Here is a 16,663-nt window from a genome sequence, read left to right as displayed (position 1 = left end):
AGTGTATGAAAGTTCCAGTTGCTCTACAGCCTCACCAACATTTGATGTTATCACTCTCTTTAATTAAAAATAAATAAATAAATAAAATATTAAAAAATTTTTTTAGTGGTTAAATGAAATAGTATCACAAGGTTTTAATTTAATTTCCTGGTGACTAATGATATTGAACGTCTTTGTAAGTGCTTATTAATGATGTGTGTATTTTCTTTTGTGGTGTGTCTGTTCAAATCTGTCGGCCATTTGAAAAAAATTGAGTTGTTTGCTTTTTTTTTGATGTGTAAGAGTTTTTAAAATATGTTCTAGATATAAGTCAGTCCTTTGTCAGATACATGTGTTACAATTATTTTCTCCTAGTGTATGGCTTTCCTTTTCATTTTAAAACCGCATCTTTGGATGAGCAGTTATTAATTTTAATGAAGTCTCATTTGTCACTTTTTTGTTTGTTTTTTCCACTTTTTTTTTTTTTTAAGAATAAGTGCTTTCTGTGCCTTTATAAAAATTCTGCCTACTGTCTAGTTATAAAGATGTTCTTTTTTCTCCTAGAAGCTTTATAGTTCTAGCCTTAACATTTAAGCCTATGATTCATCTCAAATTAATTTTAATGTATGATGTGAAGGCTTTTTTTTCCATGCATTTATTGAAATGTATGAAACAGTATCTTTTTAAAAGATTTTCTTTCCCCATCAAGTGCCTTGATGCCTTTGTCAAAAATAATTGGCCATATTTGTGTTGTTCTGGTTCAAGACTCTGTTCTTTTCTATTGATCTGCCTGTCTATAGTTCTGCCAATACCAGACTAATTTGATTAAGGTAGCTTTCATGTAAGTCTTGAAATTAGGTAGTGAAGGTTCTTTAACTCTGTTCTTCAACTCTGTTCTTCTTTTTTAAGTTTTTTTTGTGTGTTCTAACTTTTTTATGTTTCCATATAAATTTTAGAATCAACTTCTATTTAAAAAAAAAGAAAGCAAGTCTGTTGGGAGTTTGATTGGGGTTGTAGTGAATTTATGAGAGATCAATTTAAGGAAAGTTGAAGTCTTAATAATATTGAGTCTTCCAATTTAAAAATACCATGTATCTCTCTGTTATTTATTATTTCAGCAGTTTATAGTGCAGAGGTATTGGACTTTTTTTTTTGTAAAGTTTATAGGATTTTATGTATTTCGATACTCTGATAAATGTACCTTTTTAGAATTTCATATTCAAATCGTTTAATGTTTGTATAAGGGAATGCTATTAATTTTTTATAATGAGCTTGTATGAAGATGGCCGAGGACATTTTGTTCTATTATACACAAGGTCATCACGAGTCCAAGCTGACTGACAGCAACTAACAACAACAATCCTGTGGCCTGCTAAATTAACTTATTCTGGTGGAAAAGAAAACCATAAGGTTTCTACATAAATAATCATGTTGCCTGTAAATAAAGATGCTTGTACTTATTCCTTGCAAGCTTTAAGCCTTTAATTTCTTTTTCTTTCCTTATTGCACCATTTGGACCTTCAGGGAAATGTTGTGTAGAATTGGTGAAAGTAGACGTACATGCCTTATTCCTGATCTTAAGGGGAAAACATTCACTATGTCACCATTAAGTATGATGTTAGCTGTAGGTTTTTCATAGTTGCCTTTTATCTAAAAGAAAGTATTTTATATTTTTGGTGAGATTAAAAAAACACATGGCCATCAAGTGGATTCCAAGGCGTAATGACTGTATAGGACAGAGTAGAACTGCCCCATAGGGTTCCCAAGCCTGTAAATCTCTACAGGAACAGACTGCCACAGGGTGGCTGGTGGGTTTGAACCGCCAACTTTTCAGTTACCAGTTCGTCACTATAACCACTGTGCCACCAGGGCTCTTTTTTGGTGAGATAATTGCCTTTTATTAGATAGAGGGAGTTTCCTTCTATTCCTAATTTGTCAAGAGTTTTTTTTTTTTTTTAATCAGAAATGGATGTTGAATCCTGCGTGATTCTTTTTCTGCTCTATTAAGATGTCATATTGTTTTTCTTCTTTGGTGAATTACATCGATTGGTTTTAAATGTTAAACCAACTTTGCATTCCTGGGATAAAAACAAGTTATCGTTATGTTTCATTCTTTTCATATATTGCAGGAATTTGTGCTCATATTTAAAGTAATTTTGATCATTAAGAATATTTGCCTACATATATATATATATATACACACACACACACACTATATAAGGAACTACATGTATATATTTCCTTATAAAACGTGTTGGGGGAGTATTCTTGTCTTCTCTATTTTCTGAAGGTGTTTGTGTAAGATTGGTTTTGTTTCTTCTAAGAATAATTGATTAAATTCACCAGTGAAACTGTTTGGGCCTGGAGTTTTCTTTGTGTGAAAGTTTTAAAAATATTACTTATTTAATTTCTAAAAAAAAAAAAATCCTACTGTAAAATGGACTTTTTTGGGGGGGAGTATACAGTTCTATGAGTTTTCACATGTGTAGAGTTATGTAATTACCACCACACCCAGAATACAGAAGAGTTTTATTACTAGTGTTCAAAAGTTTCGATAATGAATGGATTTCTTAAAAAGATAGTGGACTATTCAGATTTTCTGTTTATTATTGCGTAGGTTTTGGTAAGTTGTGTTTTTCATTTTTCAATAAATTTGTCTATTTCATCTATGTTGTCAAATTTACTGGCATAAAGTTGTTTATAATATTCCTTTATTATTTTAGTGTCTGCGGGATCTGTAGTGATATTTTCCGTTCCTATGTTTTTTTTTTTCTGTGAAATTAGTGATTTGATTTTCTCTCTTGGTTTTAGTGATTGATCTTCCTGAGGGTTAATAAATTTTATTCATCTTTTTTTAAATTTTATTTTATTAACTTTTATTGAGCTTCAAGTGAACGTCTACAAATCAAGCCAGTCTGTCACATACAAGTTTATATACATCTTACTCCGCACTCCCACCCGCCCTCCCCCCAATGAGCCAGCCCTTCCAGTCTCTCCTTTCGTGACAATCTTGCCAGCTTCCCACTCTCTCTCTCCTCCCATCCCCCCTCCAGACAGGAGATGCTAACACAGTCTCAAGTGTCCACCTGATATAATTAGCTCACTCTTCATCAGCATCTCTCTCCCCCCCGCTGACCAGTCCCTTTCATGTCTGATGAGTTGTCTTCGGGGATGGTTCCTGTCCTGTGCCAACAGAAGGTTTGGGGACCATGACCGCCGGGATTCCTCTAGTCTCAGTCAGACCATTAAGTATGGTCTTTTTATGAGAATTTGGGGTCTGCATCCCACTGATCTTCTGCTCCCTCAGGGGTCCTCTGCTGTGTTCCCTGTCAGGGCAGTCATCTATTGTGGCCGGGCACCAACTAGTTCTTCTGGTCTCAGGATGATGAAGGTCTCTGGTTCATGTGGCCCTTTCTGTCTCTTGGGCTCTTAGTTGTCGTGTGACCTTGGTGTTCTTCATTCTCCTTTGCTCCAGGTGGGTTCAGACCCATTGATGCATCTTAGATGGCTGCTTGTTAGCATTTAAGACCCCAGACGCCACATTTCAAAGTGGGATGCAGAATGTTTTCATAATAGAATTATTTTGCCAATTGACTTAGAAGTCCCCTTAAACCATGGTTCCCAAACCCGCGCCCTTGCTCCGCTGACCTTTGAAGCATTCAATTTATCCCGGAAACTTCTTTGCTTTTGGTCCAGTCCAATTGAGCTGACCTTCCATGTATTGAGTGTTGTCCTTCCCTTCACCTAAAGCAGTTCTTATCTACTAATTAGTAAAAAACCCTCTCCCTCCCTCCCTCCCTCCCCACCTCGTAACCACAAAAGTATGTGTTCTTCTCAGTTTATACTATTTCTCAAGATCTTATAATAGTGGTCTTATACAATATTTGTCCTTTTGCCTCTGACTAATTTCGCTCAGCATAATGCCTTCCAGGTTCCTCCATGTTATGAAATGTTTCACAGATTCGTCACTGTTCTTTATCGATGCGTAGTATTCCAGTGTGTGAATATACCACAATTTATTTACCCATTCATCCGTAGATGGACACCTTGGTTGCTTCCAGCTTTTTGCTATTGTAAACAGAGCTGCAATAAACATGGGTGTGCATTATTCATCTTTTAAAAAAAAAAGAATTCTGGCTTTGTTGACGTTCTCTCAGTTTTCTTTTCCATCGACTTCTGCTCCTTATTATTTTCTTCCTTACCCTTATTTTGGATTTAACTTTCTCTGCTTTTTATGGATTATTGATTTAAGAATTGTCTTCTTTTCAGTACAAGAATTTAACCTTATACATTTCCACTAAATATGGCTTTAGCTCCATTTTATAAGTTCCATTTTGCAAGATCATTGAGTTTAAGATCTCTTCTAATTTCCTTTGTGATTTTTTTTCTTTGACTCTTGGGTTATTTAGAAGAGGTTTAGATATTTAGAGGTTTTCTGGATATTTTCCTGTGATTTGTTTCTAATTTAATTCCATTATGCACAGAGAACATACCGATTATTGTTTAGTTAGTGCATCAATTCCTGAAAGGAGGACGTTAAAATCACCAACTATGATTGTGTGTTTGTGGTTTTTCCTTTAGATATTTTGAATGTCTGTTGTTAGCTGCCATGTTTAGGATTGTTATGTCTTCCTAATCGATATATGCTTTAATTATTATGAAATGGCCATTTTAATGATGGCAGTTCTCCTAATCCCTAAGTCTACTGAAGCCACAGCAGCTTTCTGCTGATGTTTGTGTGGTGTATAATTTTTCATCCTTTTACTTCAGGCTATATTGTGTCTTTGTATTTGAAGCATATCTCTTGCAGACAAGATAGAATTGAGTACTGCTTTTGATTTAGCTGAAATTCTCTACCATTTAATCCGGGGGTTTAGAACATTTACATTTAATGTAATTATTAATATGGTTACATGTAATTTTACAGTCTTACTATTTTCTGTTTGAGTCATCTTTTTTTTTTGGTTCCTCTCTTTTTCTTTCTAGTTTTCTTTTTGTGTTAATACATATTTTTGCTATTCTGTTTCAGTACCTTAATTGGTATTTTAGCTATTAACGTGTATGTATGTGTGCATGTTTGTGTTTTAGTGGTTGCTCTTGGACTTACAATATACATCTTTATCACAGTATATTTATAGTTACTATTATATTACTTTCCATAAAATGTAAGAAATTTACAAGAGTAGAACTCTTTTTCTCCTTACTTTTGTCCATTGTTATTCATTTTACAAGTAATATAAAGTAATTCCCATAATAAAATGTTACTATTTTTACTTTAGACAGTTGATTTTCTTTCAAAGAAATTAGATGGAGGGAAAGAAGATGGACTTTTAAATTTATTCACGTATTTATTATTTTCAGAATTCATTATTTCATTTCTGTTGTTTTCAATTTGAGTTGTCAATAGGACACTGAGATAGCAAATAATTGGATATCTCAGTCTAGAGTTGAGAGAATAGGTTTTGTCCGGAGATAGGGATTTGAGAGTTGTTTAAAACAATTTTTTTTTTTTTAAAAAAAAACAATAGACCGTCTTCTTGCAAGAGGTGATACAGTGAGAAAGAGAAGACCTTGAGAAACATCTATAGAGAGGATTTGGAGAAAGATAATCCATTAGAAAGTTAGGAGGTCTGAATTGTTGTCCCATTTCTAACACTTACAGTTTATTTAACCTTGAAGGCACTTAACCCTATTAGGGCTTCTCACTCATTTGCGATATCTCATTCCTTCCCTCTCTCCCTCCATTCTTCAAAAACTTAACAAATATTTCTTGAATAACTATTGCATGCCGAATTCTGCCTATGGCACTGAGGTTAGACCATCAGATAAGATAAGGTCTGTGACTTCTAGGAGCTGACTATCTAGTCCTGAGAGCAGGCAATAAGGTCAACTATTACTCTATGTTAAGCATTATGATAAGTGTGTATTATAGGACCACAGACAAGGAGCATCTAAATCAAACTGGGTGGGGTAAAGGGTTGTCCGAGAAGGCTTTTTTGCTAGATATTCCTCAATCTAAGCTATTCAGAATGAAGAGTAACCTAGGCAAGCATGTGCAAAGAAAGCCAGGAAGTACAAAACAGTGTAGGATGAGCTAGCAGAGAAAGAAATGTGACCATAGTGGGGCAGACATGACCAGGCTGGAGATGCAGTCAAGGACTGGACCAGATGGGGCTGTGTGTGCCAAACCAGGGAATTTGAATTTTATCCAGAGTGTAGTGCAGACCCGTGGAAGGACTTTAAGCAGGGGTGTGAAAAATCGGGGTTGTGTTTCAGAAACCTCTTTCTTCCAGTGCTCTGCATATGGCATGATAAAGGACCAGGTGGTAGACACAGAGACCAGAGAGGAAGCAGTTGTGGAAATTCAGGTGACAGAAGAATGTTTATTCAACAACCTGGAAGCACCTGCTCCATGCTAATCCCTGGTCTGTATGCTGGGATCCAGCATGGACCAGGAGAGACAAGCTCCTGTTTTCATGAAGCTGCAGTAGCCATGGAGGTGACGGAATGGAAAGAGAGTGGGCCGACCTGAGAGATGTTAATGAGTAAGACCTAGAGGCCTTGATGACTAATTAGTCATCTGAGGTGAGTGAGAAAGAGGAGTTTCTGGCTTGGTAACTGGATGGATGATAATACCTCTCACTAAAATGGACAATGCAAGACAAGAACTGAGTTGATGCCTCCCAGACATATGCCCGGCATGCACTTAGGTGAACAGGTCTGGACCCCAGGAGAGGCCTCCATACTTTACTTGTTTACTAAATGGAACGATTTGGACTGCTGTTGTTCTTAGGTGCTGTCAAGTTGGTTCTGACTCATAGCGACGTTGTATAGGTACAACAGAATGACACACTCTGCCTGGTCCCCCGGCATCCTCACAATTGTTGTGCTTGAGCCCATTGTTGCAGTCACTGTGTCAGTCCATCTTCTTGAGGGTCTTCCTCTTTTTCACTGACCCTCTGCTTTACCAAGTATGATGTCCTTCTCCAGGGACTGATCCCTCCTGGTGACATGTCCAAAGTATGTGAGACAAGGTTTCGCCATCCTTGCTTCTACAGAGCGTTCTGGTTGTACTTCTTCCAAGACAGATTTGTTTGTTTTTTTGGTAGTCCTTGGCGTATTCTATATTCTTCTCCAACACCACGATTCAAAGGCATAATTCTTCTGGCCTGGGTCAGGCACACTTTAGTCTTCAAGGTGACATCTTTGCTTTCGAACACTTTAAAGACGTCTTTAGCAGCAGATTTGCCCAATGCAATGTGTCCTTTGATTTCTTGACTGATGCTTCCATGAGTATTGACTGTGGATCCAAGTCAAATGAAATCCTTGACAACGTCAGTCTTTTCTCCATTTATCATGATGTTGATTATTGGTCCAGTTGTGAGGATTTTTGTTTTCTTTATGTTGAGGTATAATCCATACTGAAGGCCTTGGTCTTTGATCTTCATCCGTAAGTGCTTTGAGTCTTCTTCACTTTCAGCAAGCAAGGTTGTGTCACCTGCATAACGCAGGTTGTCTTCCAATCTTGATGCCCCGTTCTTCTTCATAGAGTCTATCTTGTCAGATTATTTGCTCAGCATACAGATCGAGTTAGGTATGGTGAAAGGTTAACCCTGACACACACCTTTCCTGACTTTAAACCAATCAGTGTCCCCTTGTTCTGTTTGAACAGCTGCCTCTTGATCTATGCATGGGTTCCTCATGAGCACAATTAAGCGTTCTGGAATTCCCATTCTTCGCAATGTTTCCCATAATTTGTTATGATCCACACAGTAAAGTGCCTTTGCATAGTCAATAAAACACAGATAAACATCTTTTGGTATTCTCTGCTTTCAGCCAGGATCCTTCGGACATCAGCAGTGATATCCCTTATTCCACATCCTCTTCTGAATCCGGCTTGAATTTCTGGCAGTTCCTTGTGGATATACTGCTGCAGTCGCTGCTTAAATTTCCTTATTTTATTCCGTTTCGTGAGTCAGTGTTGGTTTCCGCCTATTCCAGATGCCTCAGTAAGGACCAGCTTTCTCATATATCTCCCCAGAAGCTTTGTGATTAGTTGCCATCAAGTCGGCCCCTGACTCATGGTGACCCCAGATACAATGGAACACTGTCTGGTCCTGTGCCATCCCTGTGATAGGTTGGGAATCAGACCATTGTGATATACAGGATTTTCATTTGGTGATTTTCAGAAGTAGATCACCAGGCCTTTTCTCCTAGTCTGTTTTAGTCTGGAAGCTCCGCTGAAACCTGCTCAGCAAGCCTCCACTGACAGACAGGTGGTGGCTGTGCATGAGGTATTGTTGGCTGGGAATTGAACCTGGGTCTCTAGCATGGAAGATGAGAATTCTACCACTGAACCACCAATGCTGTAGAACTTAGCTTGGGACAAAACCATAGGCACGTTCATTGTGTTCGTTGGGCCTGGACTCTAGTACTGTTGATTCAATACTCACCCTTGGCCCCTGCCTTCCCTCACCCCTTCAGCCAAGGTGGTGGCTCACTGCCCCCATCTTGGCTTGCTGTGTGGATGGCTGTGGATAGTTATGGCATATTCATATCACATAGACTCACAGAATGCTCCAGCTGGAAGGGACCTTTAGGATTATTAGGTTTAATTGACAGATGAAAGAAGTGAGGCCTTGGAAGACTCTGAGGCTTCCAGCTACTGACAGGGCTAAGACTCTATCTCTTGATTCTCTGCTCTCTTTTGTTCCCTCCCCTTCACTCAGGTCATAGTGGAGTGCTTAGAGAGCAGGAAGAAATGCTCTTAGGTGTGTATTTGTGTGTAACTTTGGAAATGACTAAGCCTGTGTATATAACAGGATCCCTGGTGGTGCAGTGGTTGAGTGCTCGGCTGCTAACCTTAAGGTTGGCTGTTCAAACCCACCAGCCACTAAAAGGAAGAAAGTTGTGGCAGTCTGCTTCTGTAAAGACTACGGCCTTGGAAACCCTATGGGGCAGTTCTCCTCTGTCCTGTAGAATCGCTATAGATCAGAATTGACTCAGTGGCAACAGATTTGGTTTTTGTGTGTGTCTGTAACTTTGTGACTAGTTATCAAGATTGCCGAGAAGAATTTGATTACCTTAGCTCTCTGGTGTTGGGAGAACAGGGAAGCTTGGGTGTCACACTTGAATTCAAGCAGCTCTCTTCGCCTGCATACACACACCCCTCCTCCCCACATCGTTGGGGGTGCCCTCAGAAGGCTCACTAACAAATCATTTTACCCAAGGTGTAGAATCACACTGTGCTACAGCTTCAAAGAAAAAGTAAAAAGTGCAGAAACTACCAAACTGAGTGTGGGAAGCACTTCTTGGTAAGAGTTTCAAGTGCTAGAAGAGAGACGTGTTGAAAGGGCATTTACTTTCATCAGTTTGGAGCATCTGTTTTTTATTCTTTAAAAAGAAGCAGCACCTCGAATTATGGCAGTCACTAGGCAAGTAAGCACTTGAGATTTTGATCTGTACAGATTCTTCGAGGGAGTACCTCACAGGAGCCTTTAGTAGTGATTTGTAGCACTTGACTGATTCGGTAGAATGACAGCCAATTTTTGGTGGGGAAAGGGAGAAAGAGGCAAAGAGAGCGAAGGAACCGCTTTGCGAACCAGCAAATAAGCCCTTTCTCCCATAGCCAAAGTAGAAATGAAAACTGTACTCAGCAGACCCTGGAGTCCAAATGAAAGTAGATAGGAAATGAAAGCTCACCTCTGTGTTTTATTTATTTATAACTCCAAAGCATCCGTCGGTACAATGTGGGCACTGCAACAAATTTTTTTTTCCATTTTTTAAATAGGTTTTATTTTTATCAGAGGTACATGTTCTCAACTTCAGCAAACAGAGAAGACTCAAGTCTGTTAAAATTAAGATGTTAGTCTCCACGTCTTTTTTCTCATGAATGGAAATTTGTTCAAACCTACTTGCAGTACTGTTCATAGAGGTTATCAAAGGAATTTTAGAGTTGGAAGGAAATTTAAAGATTGGGTACTTCATGCCTCCCTTTTTTAGGTAAAGAAACAAATGGCTGAACAGGTCAGTGGCTGGCTTAGCTGGATACTGACCAAGATGGCCCAGAGACCAAGTAAAAGCCCCATTCCCTGAGCTATCTGTCGTTAATCTCAAAATGTGTTATAAAAAATTCATCGGCGGTTTATTTTTAGGATAATCATTCTTTTTTTTCTCTCTCTTCTTCTCTTTGTGTGGTTTCTATGTCTGCATTTTTTAAAAAAATGGCGTCTGCCACCAGGAATTTGTTTTAAGCAAGAAAATCACAACAATTACGCTCTTGCTAGTGTTTATCCCTCCTGACCCAGACACCGACCTTGCCTCCCAAGTCTTGCCTCTGCTCAGATATTACTATATCCAGGATCTGGCTGCTTTCTCCACCACCCTCCCCACCCCCGTTTGTTTTGCTGAGTGTAGTAAAACCCAAGTTTAAAGGTGACGGTAATTTTCCCAAGTTGGGAATTTCAGCCAGTTTCTTTTCTTTCTTAAGATCTGTTTTCCACTTAGAAATTAGGTGCAAACTCACTGAAGCAGAGCCTTGTAGCTAAAAACAGAACGCCTGCCTACCGCCTTCCACCCTCAGGGTTCATCTGCATTTTAGATCCCCTTTAAGCCCTCTCTGCAGTGCCTGAATTCTCGACGGGGAGCAGAGTTTTCTGCTCCTGCTCACGTGAAGGTGTGCGGGGAGGTGGTGACTGCCAAACCTGGCTGTGGTGTATTGTTTGGGTCGGCCATGGCAACAGCAGCTGCAGAAGGAACAGGGCTAGTTTTGTGCGGCTCTCTCAATGGCTAGGACTCAGCCTTTATCTCGGCACTTCGCCTCCGCACCAGACGACCTGCTCCCTGGGTAAGGTTAAACTCGGCTCGCCTCTCCTGCCCTCCTTTGATCACATTTTCAGCCAGCGAAGAGGCCTGCGCGTGGGGAGGGAGTTCAGGACACAGAAGCGTGAGCACCAAGCAAAAACATCTTAACTTGAGAGGCAGAACAGCGAGTGTTGCTTTTTCTTTCTTTTTTTTTTTTTTGTCTGCACCCCAGACACAGAGAAACATATTCCCAAGTCCTGGCCAGCGCTAATTCTTCAAGGGTTGAGCGCCTCGTTCCAAACAGTCTGTTGAAATTGCCAAAGGCGGCTTGACTAGCAGAAAGAAGCCTCAGTAAGGGCAAGTAAAGCAAGACCCCAGAATGTGTCTAGTCAGGGGAGCCTTATTTGAGTTTCTTCTGCTGATATGCATTGTCTGCCTACCACATGTGCTTCCTGAAAAATGTCATCAAAAAGGAGAGTGAGAATACAGAGTAAGCTTCCATTGCTTACTAATAGTTTATTTCGTGACTTGGAATAGCTTTTCTTTTTCATTCAGCGGATCATTTTATGTGTCATTCAGTTTATTTTAAGTAGCGTGTTTCATTCTGAGTGGATTAAGAATTTTCTTTCTTTTAAGCTCTGTACTTCGTGGCTGTCTACTGGGAAGTTTACTTTTTTTTTTTCATGTTAGTGGATAAAATCTGTTTGGTCAAGAAGAATACCCCCTCATTAGTACTGAATTTGAAAGGTTTTTCTTCTAAGGGGCAATGTTGCTTCTTATTCAAAATCGTACTCTTCTGACATTTCATTTGGGGAAATCTAAGGAAGTTGGCGAGGTCTTTGTTAATAAAAACAAGCACCTCTTTTTCCTCTTATCACCTTTCGAGATCTGCCCTGCTGACTCATGCTGTGTGGTCTTGCTTCGCCTTCTCGGGCTAAGTCGCATTGTGCTTTAGAATTCTTTTTACTATGACCCACAAACAGTTTTCAGACTTCATGCTGATGAGCCAAAGGTAAAACCATGAATAAACAAATGGTGAAACACCATCTCCACTTTTCTGACTCAGTCCTCCCTGAAGCCCTCAGAATTCTTGTTAGACGCCTTTGTTCCTCTTTCTCGTCCCCATCCTCAACTACTAACCTTCGATGTCCTGCACCATTTTTGTTTTATATATATATATATATATATATATGTAAAATAGTCACCCCATTTGTAAAACATTGCACGGTGAGGTCACAGATTCTGAGATTAAGCTATAATTTATGACAATTTCAGATGGATGACAGCAAGATTTTGCTTGCTTATTTCTGAGCTGTGCTTGTTGGTCTCTTAAACATGGTTTAATAGTGAGTAATGGAGAAGTTTCTTTCTGCTGTGGAGTTACTGGACTTTTGGACACAACAGAGCAGCATGTTTGAAGGAACTTCAGCAGTACATGTTATTTCTTTTAGTGGTAAATAGGACATTGCATTAAAAAATAGGACTTTTTCTGGAAATAAAGATCAGATATTAATTTCTGGACAAAGTATTGCGTTGTATTGCAATACAAGTATTGTATTGTGTGGCACATGTTAAAAAATTTTTCTTGATTGTTTCGGGTTGTATTTTCTTGACATTTGAGCATTTCTGCCTTTAAAAAAAATTAGCTTAGTTGAAAAAGCAGGCAATTTTAAATACAGTCCTTATTTTATTCAACTGGAAAGAGAGTCATAGAATCAGAATTTTAGAGCTGAAAAGGCTTTAATCTGACCTCATGTTCTAATTTTACAGGTGAGAAATCGGAGGCATAGTCAGGTTAAATGGCCAGCCCTGCAACACACAGCTTGTTTGAACTTGGGCAGAGGCTGAAAAACCAGCTCTCCAGACTTGTAGTTTAATACTTTTCATTCATTGAACACAGAGCTTTTTGGCTTTAGTTAAAAAAACTAAACAAACAAACAAAAGAAACAGTTATCAACAAGTCAGTTCCTACTCATGGCAACCCCTTGTGTGTCAGAGTAGAACTGTGCTCCCTAGGGTTTGCAATGGCTGATTTTTTCCGAAGTAGATTATCAGGACTTTGTTCTGAGGTGCTCTGGGTGGGATCGAACCTCCAGCCTTGCTGTTAGCAGCTGAGTGCGCTGTTTGCACCACCTGGGACTCCTAGCTTCAGTTAGGATCATTTTCTGTTACAGAGATTATTTTTTTTAAATAAGTTTGTTTTGAAAATTCATTATTTCAACTTAATTGTTCTTGTGCTTCAAGAAGAACAAAAAAATCTTCGTGAGCTAAATGTCATTACCATATAATGTGGCAAGTATATATACATACACTGAACAATTTTCAATGATTGTAAGTTTTTGCCGTAAGCTATTTGGGTGCTATAATCTGCTTTAGAAAAAAGTTTAAGAAAAGCCCGATGTGTATAACCTTGGAACAATGAACCATCACCTATTAGTTATTGAGAGTAAGGGTGGGAGGGGGGAGAAAAAATTTGTTTTAGGCTCCCCACAGGTTAATACAGGAACATCAGTAACCAAAACCCACTGCCATCAAGTCGATTCCGACTCACAGTGACCCTACAGGGCAGAGTAGAACTGCCCCGTAGAATTTCCAAGGAGCGCCTGGCGCATTCATACGGCTGACCTTTTGGTTAGCAGCCATAGCACTTAACCACTACGCCACCAGGGTTTCCTGAACATTAGTGAAGTCCTTCTTAAACAGGAGCCACTAATGGTAGAATGATACGTTTAGACTTGAAGGCTCTGTAGGTGCTTCTCAAATAAAAAGGACAAGTCAATTTACAATGCATACGAAAAGCTTTTCAAGGAGTAATGGAATTGGCTGCCACACTTTTTTTTTTCTTTCTGTTACCTCTATGGAATTTTCTCTTGTTACGCCATTGCAAAGGAGCCCTGGTGGTGCAGTGGTCAAGCACTTGGCTACTAACCTGGAGGTCAGTGGTTTGAACCCACCAGCTGCTCCACAGGAGAAAGACGTGGCAGTCTGCTTCCGTAAAGACTTAGAGTCTTGGAAATTCTATAGGGCAGTTCTACTCTGTCCTACAGGGCCTCTATGAATTGGAATTGACTCGACAACAACAAGTTTTGAGTTTTTTATGTCATTGCAACGGACGATTGGAATTGGAAGGTATTCTATTATTTTATCCTGGTGCTCCTAGAAATAGGAAAGCCTTGTGGATGAAATGTGGCTGCAGAGGGTGTTTCTTGTGCAAAGCTTCTCAGTGCCTGGTTGTGTCTTGTGAGGTTTCTCTTCTAGTGGATGGGCCAGAGAGGAGTGTCCATGCCCCGTTGGTTAACAGGACTTGATGACTTATTGGTATCCAGGCATTATGAAGAGACTTACTTAACTTAGTTTAATCGTGTTTTGCTTTGTTGCTTTGTTAGAGGTGTTTAAAATATTCAAAAGGAAGAAATGTTTGGTCCCTTCTGGGAAGGTAGGTTGGTCATTTAGCTAGAGAGCAGCAAAAAATGAGTAAATTAAAAACATTTGGGGATTAAACCCCGTGAGAGTTTTGTCTCTTTTATGAGAGATTTGTGGGAGCAGCTATGGAGGAAAGGCATAGGAAAAAAGAAGTTTAAAGAAGTATAACATTAGACTTAGCTCTCCAGAGGTTTAAGTTGAAAGTAGCGAAGGAGACCTCTACAGAGCTTTTAGTACAGAAAATGAGTGGAAGAAGCGCTGCTAAAGTGATGGATAAACAACCGTATTCTAAATAACAACTCGGTAACTGGGGTTTGAAGGGGTTAGAATGTCTGAGGAGGATATTAGAGCAGTCCAAAGGGGAAAAAGTAAGTAGAGATTTTAAGTTCGGGGGCAACAAATTTACATGTACTTAGATTTTCTTTTTTAAGGCCTACTTGGTAATATGCTAATATAATATGTTAAGAAATTTTCTTTATTTGTAACCTAAAGCAAAATTAACTAATATATGTGCTATTATTGAAATCAACTTCAAATAAAATGCATTAGTAGGTTTATTAGTCTCACTTCTCTACCCATATGGTTTTGGCTCTTCCATTTTAATATAGCAATGTTGGTGTTACTTAAGTGACAGTGTGGGGTCTGGAGGAGTATACAGGCCTTGCTAGAGTTTCCTTAAAACTTTCAGTGGTGAAATGTCATATCCATATAGCAAGAATAGTTAAGAGAGAGAGAAGAGTCTAGAAAGCATTGCACTAAAGACATCCCTGGATGGTTCAGATGGGTAGTGAGCTCAGCTGCTAATCAGAAGATTGTAGGTTTAAGTCCAGACAGAGGTGCTTGGTGATCTACTTTTGAAAAATCACCCACTGAAAACCCTAAGAAGCACAGTGCTACTCTGACACGCGTGGAGTTGCAGTGAGCGGTAGTCGACTCAATGGTAGCTGGTTAAAGACATCATTAATCTTTTCCTGGCTTGGCTTTTTAGGGCCAAAGCTACCTTTCTCTTGGAAATAAGAAGGGGAGAAAACTTTTTCTCTACTTTCCCTGTGAGAGGGGTTTTAAAATTCCCTTAGGCTTCCTAAGCCCGAAGACTTGACGACAGCAGGACTTCCGATGCTCCTCTCCACAAACGGAATGCAAAACCGTAATTCATAACAGTTCCCAGTGCTTGTTCACTTTCGTTCTTCCTTCCACATTTCCCTGGTAAAGATTTACTTGTACACTCATGGAGTACACTGCTTTCTGGTGGTATGTTTACTTGGAATACTTCGGCACATCAAGTGCTGAAATTGTTAGAAGGGAAAAAAACGTTCAATGGTTTTAGGCAGACATCATTGTAAAATGCTTTACAGAGTTTCCTGTCTTCCTAAATACAGTATAGCAAACATAATTTAGCTTTTTTTCGGAAGACTTATTGCCATTTCTATGAAGTTATTACACTGATACAGTAGATTCCTGATGCCTCAGAAGCTGAGGCATCAGGGAGCTTGATGCTCTGGCCTCTGTCATACCCCCTTTTCTTGGTTGTCATGTCTTAAAGCTCCTTTCATTTGCTTATATCTTATCAGTCATAAACCTAAGGGAAACTAGATGATAACCGAAGAGGGTGGAACAAACCCATTGCCATCGAGTCGATTCTGACTCTTAGCAACCCTATAGGACAGAGTAGAGCTGCCCCATAGGGTTTCCAAGGAATGCCTGGTGGATTTGAACTGGTGACCTTTAGGTTAGCAGTCGAGCGCTTAACCGCTGCGCCACCAGGGATCCAATATAAAATTAGTAAGTGATTTTATACCTTAATTCTGATCCATTATGCTCCCCACCTACCCAGTCTGACCTGGGGCCCTCATGACTATGTCCTGAGTGGTTGAGGCTAAGAGTTTCCAGGAAGACTGCCCAAAGTTAAATAGGACATTAATATATAAAGTAAGACCTGTCATTATGCGTGATTTTTTTTTATTTAGTAACAGCCCAAATGGGCATTGGCTGAAATAATAAAAATAGTCAAGGTCCCTTTCCCCCTTAAACCATTCACAATTCAATACGAAGCTACAACTAAGATATTCTATAGGAAGTGTTTACCACAGTGACGGGGAAAGGGGGGCTTGTTAGGTGTAGACCCTAGGCTTCTCTGAAGCTACTACAAACACACACTGGACCCAAGGGCTCTGGAGTTTCGCATGTGCCTGACTGTCTTGTTGCTCTTGATTCCGAATCATGATGACCTCATGTGTATCAGAGTAGAACTGTGTACCATAGGGTTTTCAGTGGCTGAATTTTCCAAAGTAGAACTCCAGGCCATAGGTGGAAATACCTGGGAGACCAGGGCCTGTGATTTAGAGTCTTCTGTGGCATTTCTCTAGCTCCTGGAAGCAGAAGGGAGATGCTACCTTCATAGTATAGGTTTGCTACTTCTGCCACTTCTGCTTCTAGCCTTTTAGCTGAGGGAGGAGGG

General features: G+C 39.5%; 1 protein-coding gene across 1 annotated transcript in view; it reads left to right on the top strand.

Annotated features, from left to right (window-relative positions):
* The first annotated feature begins 3,854 nt into the window (after positions 1-3,854).
* The window catches only part of ATXN1 (ataxin 1), a 465,693-nt gene continuing 452,884 nt past the window's right edge, over positions 3,855-16,663 (top strand). The window contains exon 1 of the mRNA XM_023555800.2: positions 3,855-10,825. The gene's annotated coding sequence lies outside the window, so the exon portion shown is untranslated. The remainder of the gene's footprint in view (positions 10,826-16,663) is intronic.

Source organism: Loxodonta africana, chromosome 1 (genome assembly GCF_030014295.1).
Source record: "Loxodonta africana isolate mLoxAfr1 chromosome 1, mLoxAfr1.hap2, whole genome shotgun sequence".
NCBI classification, from domain to species: Eukaryota; Metazoa; Chordata; class Mammalia; order Proboscidea; family Elephantidae; genus Loxodonta; species Loxodonta africana.
This window is presented reverse-complemented; position numbering and strand designations above follow the sequence as displayed.